The sequence below is a fragment of the Tauraco erythrolophus genome, chromosome 6 (assembly GCF_009769465.1).
Source record: "Tauraco erythrolophus isolate bTauEry1 chromosome 6, bTauEry1.pri, whole genome shotgun sequence".
Taxonomy (NCBI): domain Eukaryota; kingdom Metazoa; phylum Chordata; class Aves; order Musophagiformes; family Musophagidae; genus Tauraco; species Tauraco erythrolophus.
Window position 1 is genome coordinate 17,757,848 of NC_141470.1, and position 10,377 is coordinate 17,768,224.

Below are 10,377 nucleotides of genomic sequence, written 5' to 3' on the forward strand. Positions count from 1 at the left end.
AAAATACGTGCACGCTCACAGTACTTCTTTGTGCAAAATATGTACTGATGATAGGCTGTACCTTTCTGTACAACGACAATTTCAGCTTACTTTGCATAGCAGAAAAGCAACACACAAAAAAAAAAACAACCACCAACAACTAGATACATATCTTTGTTGCTATAATACTTCAGGTAAGCCTCTTGTAAAAATTATTAGACATCAACTTTCTCATTAAGAGCCAGTTTTCATTCTGAAGCATTAATTAACGCTATTCCAGTATTGAGGTCTTGTCCAAAACACACGTTGTCCACATTATAATCCAAGGTGTGTGCAGTGCGTTACCTGTAATTATGTCTGCTAACACACTCAGCAATTCGATATTCTGAAATTAGTCTTCTGACACTTCACATTTCCTTTGAGGAATATACAGAGTTCCTTGAGAGACTCTATCGATACCATCTGAATTTGCAGATGGTGAGGATACTGTGTTTGGTCCTCCTGGGGTGTGGAAAAATTTTCTGTAACTGTCTGGGGCACTTGGGGTTCCTGTGGAACAGAAGGCTAAAGAGTAAAGAGAAAGTTACTTTCATTTAAGAAGAAGGAAAAAAAAAGAAAAGTGAATTCTAATTTCAGGTTTCCACAGGATGTTAGCAAACTTTTTTCCCTGAAATTTAAAAACCTGACAACTCTTTACTGAGTAGAATATACCTGTGTTCCTTGATATAGCTATAAATATTATATATAAAATTAATAAAATAAAAATCTGGTTTCCTTCCTAAGAAATACCCTCCTATCTCATTTTTTAAAACAAACAGATCTTAGGCGATACAGTATTACACAAAATACAGAGAAACTTCGTGTGGGAAAAAAAAAATATTCTTTTAAAATCCTCTATTAAAAAAAGCTAATGTTAAATGCGAGAACTTGAGCGTAGATTAGGAGAGTAACAAGAAGGAAAGATAAAGTAACAAATGTACAATTTGTTAATAAGCCTCCTCTCACATCTATGCAAAACTCTCCCTCTAAACCAGCTGTCTCTTCACATCTTGTCATCTTCCAGCTGGCTCTACTTCCACAACAAATAATATACTTGTTCTTCCTTTCTAGCCTCTCAGTTGTATCGTACTTAGCTAGCCTTCACTGCCAGCTCTTTGTGGGCAGTGCTGATTTATAAAGATCAGAAAAAACGTTTGTTTAAAAATTCTACCTGCTGTAAAGGAATTACTGCGCTCTACTTCCCACTCAAGCCATCATGGTCAAGAAGTTGCAATGTGTTTTTACTTACCTTTTCTTGCAAGTTCATGTTTTCCGAGCTGTGGCTAGCAGTTTCTGGTTGTGAAGAGACTGGCATGTGCTGAAAAACAGGAGGTGCAGGAACTTGCACACCAGCAGGCATTAATCCTACGTGTTGCAGTGTAAAGTTCAGAACTGAAGAACTTGGATTTTGGGCAGAACTGGTATTGCTTGAATTGAGACAGGAGTTGTTCAGTACAGGCGCAGCAGCTATAGAAGTTGGTGACAGCATTATATTCAAGGGTGTTACGTGAAAAGCAGGAATGTTAACTGCTTTCAGTTCAGATGCTGTCACTGGAATAATACCTGAAACAAAATAAAAATCAAGTGTTGAAGTGGATTAAAAACTGAGACTCAAGCTATTGTGCTGTGATTTCATTACCTCAGTAGGACAATCGTGTGCCTATTTTATTCAGTACTCACCAGTGATGGGTGAGCTGTAGGTAGTGTGCTGTAATGAAGATATCCCAGGTTCGTCTTTGATAGAAAAGCCCGCCTTGTTGCCATGGGTGCACTGAGTGAGAGGAATAAGATAAACAGATGGAAAAAAAGTCTGAAAAAGAAAAAGACAATGTACCTTTACCCCAAACAGGTAACAAACAAAAAATGAAGGTTTCTCCAAAGCTGCATCCTCCTTGCCTTGTTGTTATTCTTCATCCTCCATATCCCCAGGATCTTCTATTCCATGCCTGTACTACCTTGTCTGAAATTAGACACAACTAACTCAAGGACATGCTCTTTAAAATAAGACAGCCCTATGCTGCAGAAGTCAGCTGGTCCATTTCCAGCTGACATCCTCAGTGAGTGAGGAACTGGAAATCCATCTGGCATTAACATAGTACAATTAGACTAGACAAAAGAGAAATCCTGATACTGAACTTTTTTTTTTTTTCTAGAAGAAACATCTGGACTCTTTAATCATCATGTCACCTCACTCTTGGATTGTGTTTTTATAAGACAAATACTGGAAGACAATCCTTTTGCATTTACAAGTTCTGTTTTTGTTGACAGACTTCTTTATTCAGGTTTTCTACAATAGTAAGTCTTAACTGCAGAATACCAAATTTTACTGATGAAACGTTTCATGTGATTCTGTTGTAAATCAAAGTATTTGAGACTATATACACACAAAGGACTGAGGATGTAAAGGATCTCAACGCTGCCTTCATCTACTTAGTCTTAGTTGTGATCTTCAGCCCAATCGAAGCCTGAAAGTCACTTTGTGTCATCTTATTTGTGTACTTAATGCAGAAATTGAAGTCCTACAATCCTACAAAATAAGGTTTTAAAAGCACACTAAAAATAATCCAACCAAAAACAATCTATGTATGCGTATTTCATTTATAGTTTGGGTTTTTTGCAAAGACTCCAAGTTTTCCCAGTTAACGGCAAGATGTGATGTTTAACAAAGCTTACCTCACGACCAGGAAGGCAAACACTACAGGTATGTCTTGTTTAGTTTTGATTTTGTCCTTATCTTCTGGAATATCTTCCTTTAGATTGGTTACAGCAACTCGACATGTTTGATCTAATGTTTCGGTTTTGTTCTGTCTTTCTTCCTTGATATTGTTCGTTGCTTGATTAATTTGTGAGCTATTGGAAGGCGGTCTTTCACTTTTAATGGATTCTCCCTTTAAAAAAAGTACATACAAAACCAAAGGCAGGCATTGCAAGACATAACATTCTCAATTACAGGTCTACAATGCTATTTATACATTTTAAAAATTAGGAGAGCAAGCTTTCTCCTTCCTCCTGATTCTCAAGTTTGTGCTATAAAAATTTCTAGTCAATAAGACAACCAGTTCTATGTCATCCCCTCTTTCTCCTTCACAGCCAGGGGATGTTTGACACCACACATTGTCACAACACGCGGATAACATTTCATGAGTGTTTTGGCAAGGACAATTTAAAGCAGCCTAATAATTCACAGAGACTCTAAAACATTCAGCAACTGAGGAGTAGAAGGCCATCCACACTCAGTTTCTCCATACGCATCAACTGCATCTGAACCTCTTATTTTTTCACATGCTGTACTATTATGCCTACAGCAATCTAACATTAACAACGTACGACATTGGATAGAAATATTTAGAAGGTATCAGGATTTTGAGACATTCCCTGTCCAGCACCTTTTACGTGTCTGCTTGCCCTCCCAACACCTCTAATGCCAAGAATTAATGCCAGAAAGACGAGCAACCTGAACTGCTTCAGAATCAGTGTATAAATAGAGGTAAGTCTTGAAATAATGTTTTGGGAGTTGTTTTATTTTGACTAGCGTCTGTACACTCTAAACATGTTTGGAGGAGGAAGAGAGAGGAACAAGGCAAAAAATAAAGCCTGACCCCAGGTTGGCTTTTCAAAGATATATGTTATATTGTATTCTATATATTCTGCCTGTTGCTTTGCAAACACCAGCAAGATTATGTGATATTATATATATATATAAAAAACCAAAAAACAGCCCCTCAAACATCAGCAAGCACAACAAATGCAAGTCATCCCTTCAAGTGCAATGTTATTTTAAGCACCTACACACACTTGCTTTAGCAAGGAACAGCAGACAACTTCATCTTTTAACCGTTTCCATACCCTCCAGAAAGGTGGGTATGAAAACAACAAGAACTGATGTTACAAACACCAACATGAAATATTGTTTCATACAGCAAAGGTTCTGCAAGTCTGCAGCACAAATGCTCTTAAAGTAAACTGAAGGCTTAAGCGTTTACAAGATTACTACCCTGACAGGCTTCTTAACAATTTATTTATAAATTTGACAACATCTGGTAGGCTCCTAAATCACTCTGAAAACGAGTAGGTGCCAACATCATTTAAGCTATAAAATGGCATTTTAAAAATAATTTGACTTACCAGAGAAGTATCAAGGCTTTCCTCATCTCTTCTATACCTTTTAATTAAATTATTTCTTCTAATGCTTGTGATCTTTTAAGGCACCTCTGTGATGCAGCTTCTGATGTTGTAGGTGGTCTTTCTTTAGCTGTCAGGGATTTTGTTGGCTCATCTGCAGCTATCTGATTGTCTCCTTCCTCAGTGGTTATTTTCTTTAATACTTTGGAATTAATACTCTCAATTCCAGTTACATGAGCACACGGTAGAGGCTGCACAATGTAACTTGGGCTGTATGTTGTCACAGTGTGGGCTTGGGAAGGATGCAGATATATTGCATATGAAACACCAGAATGAGTATGAGGTAGTATTACTGGTGAGACTGAACCGTGGCTTGGAGGACAGACACCCAGTGGCTGTGTCAGAGCTGGCAGCTGAGAGGGTGCTGCGGGGTGAGGAGGTTCGGGCTTGGGGACTGTCTCAGGCGAGGACAGATTACATTCCAAAGCAGATCCTGATAATATCATTTTCACCTCTTTCCTTAAAAAAAAACCAAAACAAACAACAAAAGTGGAAACATCTTTTAATACCTTCACGCAGAAATGAACGCCCTGACCAATTATTTTCGCAATACGAAAGATTTAACATGAACTTGTACTTGTCGAGCCACGAAACAGAAAATAATAAGTAAAAAAATAGCCTGCAGTATTAGGGGTTACTGGTTTTTGCAGACTATTGCCCAACTCAAACCGAGCATAGCTTTAACTTAATGGCCAGCGACAAAATAGAGCTTCTTACCTTAACACATATACAAACTTACTTTGATTGTCCGTCCAGCTGATGTTCAGCCATTGCTGGAACCTGAGCCATTTCACTTTGGAAAGCTGATAAATTTTGATCAGTACCTGGTTGGAGGGCGAAAACAAAGCAAAGCTGTTAGTACGTCAAATGTAGAAGTTAAATTTTGTCTTGAGGAGACTGTGTTATTGATGTGGGATGAACATTTAATGAGTAGACACTAAGACTCTCTGTTATTCTCAAACTGCAGCCCAGACTTGATTTGATCACTTGGATGGCAGCTTACATCAAACAAATTTTAAAGCCTCAGCTCCTTTTATTTTTTTTTTTTATCCTCCAAAGAGGATACCTAACAAGAGCCAGAACAATGATAGGTAATTTACTGGCAATTTTATGGAATAGAGAACCACTTAGATATAATGATCTAAAGCACAGTTTCCACAACAAACCAGGGTTAGAGCAGTTCACAGAGAAAGATACAATATTCAGAGAATCAGCTATACCACACAAACAGAAGCTTGTAGCCAGTAAGACATCACACAAAGTCAAGACAGTTATACGTAAAAACGGATTTAATATTCTTCTTAAACACAGAATAGTAATATGCCACTCCTGTCTATTTGGTGTTTTAGAGGAAGCTAGAGTTCCTTACAGCGTGCTGAATTTGGTCCAGAGCTCAATGAATATTTACTGCGTTGCAACTGCACAAGCTGTGACCAGGTTTGGTCTACCAAACTGGAAAGAGCTTCTACTGAACACGTAAAGCTTACGCACTGAACACGGATCATTTTAGCTTTGTTTTCACTATCAGTCTTGTAAAGCCTCAGATTTACAGGCACCATGGATTTTCCCCATCTTGTCTATTTTTGACAGTTCTTAAGACATGTTTGTTTTAACATCCGCATCTCCTACGTGAAGATGGCAAGCCTGAATGTTTAACGCAAGACTACTTCTGAGATAAAAACAAACTTAGAAAAAGATACGTACTTGCACTTATTTTAACTGGCCTGGTTGGAGGAGATCGGATCTTTCTTCTCTCATTCTCTATACATTCCACTAACTTTATTAGAGAAGGATGCCGAGTGAAGTTTTGCTTTCCTCTTGAAGGAAAAAGGTTTTTTGAACACTTGTCATGGTTTGATGTGGAGGGGGTGGGGGTTCTGGTGGCAGGAGAGGGGCTTTGCTCCCTGTGACCTCCCTGGTTTTGGAACCGGGTCAGACCTGGTTCTGGCCACCAGATCAGACTCCCATCCCCCTCAGGCTTGAGCCAATCAGCGCCTCTGCGAATTGCCCTATTTAAGTTGGGACAAAGGCACCGCAAACGGTACTTCGCCCAGGATCGAGCAGAGAAGGGAGGAGGGCACTGCCCCCGCTCCCTGGCTCCCGGCCAGGCGGCTGCCTGCGTCGGGCCGGGCCGCACACGGAGAATGGCAGCTGCGGAGCTGGCTGGGGAACTTGGGAAGCACTCCCGGGGTGCCCACTGGGCTGAGTTCGCCTGGAGAGGACTGAGATCTGAGAGAAACAGCTGCATCGACAGCAGGTCAGTGAGGATGGAGCGGGAGGAGGTGTGCCAGAGCCGTTTCCCCTGCGGCTGATGGTGAGATAGCAGGCGGCCCCCCTGCAACCAGGACGGCCTCGGTGGAGCAGAGACCCACTCGCAGCCCGTGGGGAGAAGATGCCTGAGCCTGAGGATGGTCGTGTTGGGGTGCGCGACAAGGCAGAGAGGCATCTGGAGTCTGCGTGACGACCCACGCCGGAGCGAGTGGCTACAACTCCCTAAGTATCCGAGACTGAGGTAAAGCCTGCACTGGGGCAATCTGTGGGGAAGGATTGTTTCCAGTGGGCTGGACTCACGCTGGAGAAGTTTGTGGATTTTTCCTCGTGGGTAGGGGATCCACTGGAGCAGGGGAAAAGGGTGTAAGGACTCCTCCTCCTTTAAGAAAGAAGCAGCAGTAACAGCACGGAATGAACTGACCTGCACCCCCCAGTCCCTGCCCCTGTGCTGCTGGGGGGAGGAGCTAGAGCTGGGAGGAAAAGGAAAAGGGCGGGGGAAAGTGTCAGTTTTAAGATCTGGCTTTGTTTCTTTCTGTCCTCTCAAGTAACCGGTTTTGTTTCCCTTTGTCCTTTTAAGTAACCATTAATAAACTGTTTTGCCTTAAGAAAGCCCAGTCTGTTTTGCTCAGGACATGGTTGGTGGGTGCTCCCTCTGTCCTTGTCTCAACCCTCAGTCCCTTTATTTTTTTTTTTTTTCCTCCTCTCTACGTTACTGGAAAAGGAGAGACTGTGTGAGTTTTAGCTGCTGGATCAGCCTAAAATCACAACAACACTGCTCTTTGGATGTGATGGATTCTGAAATAGGTGGGGACAGGTCATAGAAGTTGTTTCAAGTTCTGTGTCTAAAAGGCAGAAAAAAACCCAAAGAGTAAATACATATCACATGCAGATTCAGTAATTGAAAGCAGTTATGTGAGCCTGATTGAGGTACTTGCAGCAGCAAAAACAGAAACGCAGGAGTCTCAGTATGAGTACATCTACTAGTGGAAATACATATGGTGCGCTACGCTGTCAAGGACAGCAACGTGACTAGTAAAGGTTTTCTGCTTAGTTTACTCTGTCTTTTGATCAAAAAATTTCTAGCAGAGAAAACAAGAAAACAATCAAAATCGTAGGCAGAACAAAAGGAAATGACACATACACTTACCCTGAATATTTGGCAAGACCTCAGGTCCTGTCCATTTGAATGCTATTTTTTTACCTCTGTCTTCTCTAACATAAACTTTCTTGATAAGTTCAAGGCTACTGAGAACATTTGCTATGTCATAAAGTCTCCTAATTTTGGCTGAAATAAAATAAACAAATGTGAAGTACAGCAATTCCGATTAAAAGTTATTGGATTAAAATGTTGTAACGCCCTTTTAGCAGAAAAGGAAAAACCTTTATAATTTTTTTATAGGAACAATTTTGTGGAACAGGGATTTATACCATGAAATAACCTATCTTATCAAATATAAAGTTTGTATGTAAAATAGAATGACATAGGTACATGGAAAACACTGCTAAGTATTATGCTAAATATAGAGAAAAACCATGGTCCAAACAAGTCAGGTTCTGTGCAAAGGCCAAACCTATACCAATTCTGTAGTGAAAATAAGTAGCTTAAAAGGCAGGTACACATATGAAAGCGAGTATGGGAACTAGGGGAAAGAGACGCACTAAAACCCCAACAGGATAATCATCCTGCACGTTCTTAACTGTTTTCAGGTTGAGATATTAAGGAAGAGCTTTAGGCAGCAGTCAAATTGCAAGTGCCTCTGGGCTGCAAAGCGAATGTGCCAAAGCCAAAGCTTCTGCTACTGAAAATTTGAAGTCTAGCAAGTCATGGAACTTGGGACTGTGCTTATTGACCAAGAGCATGGTAAAACACGTGATACCTGAAATACAGTCACACGGATGGAATATCCTGAAAATGCTTTTACTTTAAGACAGACATTATGGAGGAAGAAGAAAGAATTAAAACAAACAAAAAGCCCCTGTTGACTACCCACCCACTCTTTCTATGTTGCCATGATGCAGTGGAAAGGAAATTATGAACTGAAACCAGCGAAGATCAGTTTTCTTTTTACACAGATACAATTCCACAAAAACAGTGAAGGAGTCTGAGAATCAAGGAAGGGTGTAATTTTCAACAAAACCCACAATTAATTCTTGATCTCTCAAAAGCAGACACATTTTTGATTGTTATAGATATGCAGGCCTAGACCTAGAAGTACCTTTTTATTTGAATAGGGAGGAAGAGGAGGAAACGTGCAGGGAACTGAGAACAGGGTAAAAGAATGAAGAAATAATTGGCAGTTACAGCACTGGTTTCACTTCCTCTCACGCGTAAGTTATTAACAGGACTTTTACAGAATTTCTTTAGATTTCCAACAAGTGAGTTATATGACCAGAACACAGATTTGCATGATTCTAAGGCATCTTTGCTAAAATGATGCTGAAATCTTTGGCAGACAGCTTGAGGAAGAAGCAGCCTTGTGACATTATTTCAGGATTTAATGGAATTTTTCTCTTACATGGTCATGATGTCATATGTATCAACGACTATGCACAAGCGAGTCCCTATTAAAAACCGTGCAAGGTGTTCAGTGACTTTTTGGAGGCTCAGATATACTTCTGGCAGGAAAAGATGACAGGATTTTGCACTATATAAACTTGCACTAGAACAGTTCATTTAGCTTACACTTGATATTTCTATTTAGAGTAAGATCAAAAAGGAGACAGCAAAGCAGCGTTTTACTTACTTTTAAAATTCCTTTTATCTAAGTCTTCTAACTGGTCTCCTCCAATCAAGATTTTAGCAGCAACTTCAAGGCTTACTATTGGAGGAGTCGATACCAGAAACAGCATCACAAATTTCTGACTCATCACTCGTAGAGACTTGTCTTTCCTGCTATTTACTGACGCTGCAGCAGACAAGAGAAAGGATTAAAGTGTTGAGTGACATGCCAGCTACAAACATTTTTAAAACACTGAAGAAATTTGTCAGTAACAATTATTATAAGAAGAAACAACACAGCAACTAAGCAGGGCTGACATTGACTCCACAATCATGTCTCTACATGGCAAGAATCAGGTAACTAGGTGTATACTGAATCTAACTACAAAGAGAGGCTGCGATGTTTCCCCCTGTATACATTTCCTATTGTCTAACAACTTGTACTCTTAAAGATGCTTAACTGCAGGTTGTAGAATGTATTTAACAATCCTTAATTAACATTTATTCCATTAACCAAACCTAAATTAAAAAATAAATGAATGGAGTAATTTACACTTCTGGCTTCTATAACATTTAATGGTAAAAAATCCTGCAATTGGATTGTATATTGGGTATGTTTGACAGTTTCATCTGATGCCCCCTTGTTCTGCACTTTAAAAACAAATACATGTGTATGAATTGAATGAAAAAGAGAAATGAAAGAGTGTAGTGCACTTTTTCCACCACAAACAGCTGCGGTGCCTTTCAGGCAGTATCATTTCAAAAAAAAGGGTCCAATAAATGTTTTCTCAAAGTTTATAGATTTTGTCATTACAAGCACATGTTATTCTTGGCATATAGAAAATTATTACCAGCATGAAATTCTCTTCCTGGAAGCTCGACAAAAGAATGCTCACTTGAGCCAAAAGGTCTTGCCCTTTCTTTATTTCTTTCACCATTGGAATCAAATTCATGCTCATACTCTTTCCTTGATCATCTGAATTTGTTGTGTATATTGGTTCTCTTCTCCAACTTTTTTCAAAGCCTGCAGGGTTTTGGAGAGATTATGTTGCCCATGCCAAGCATATCTGTTTTTGGCAAGGCGGTCACCATGTGCAGGCTCTCTAACACGTTCACAATATCATATATGCGTCTACGTTCAACTTCTGAAAAAAAAAAAAGAGAGAGATGAACACGACTCTACGTAA

General features: G+C 39.8%; 1 pseudogene; it reads right to left on the reverse strand.

Annotated features, from left to right (window-relative positions):
• Positions 1-308: 308 nt before the first annotated feature.
• Positions 309-10,377, reverse strand: part of LOC147528538 (transcription factor E2F8-like) — a 12,661-nt pseudogene continuing 2,592 nt past the window's right edge.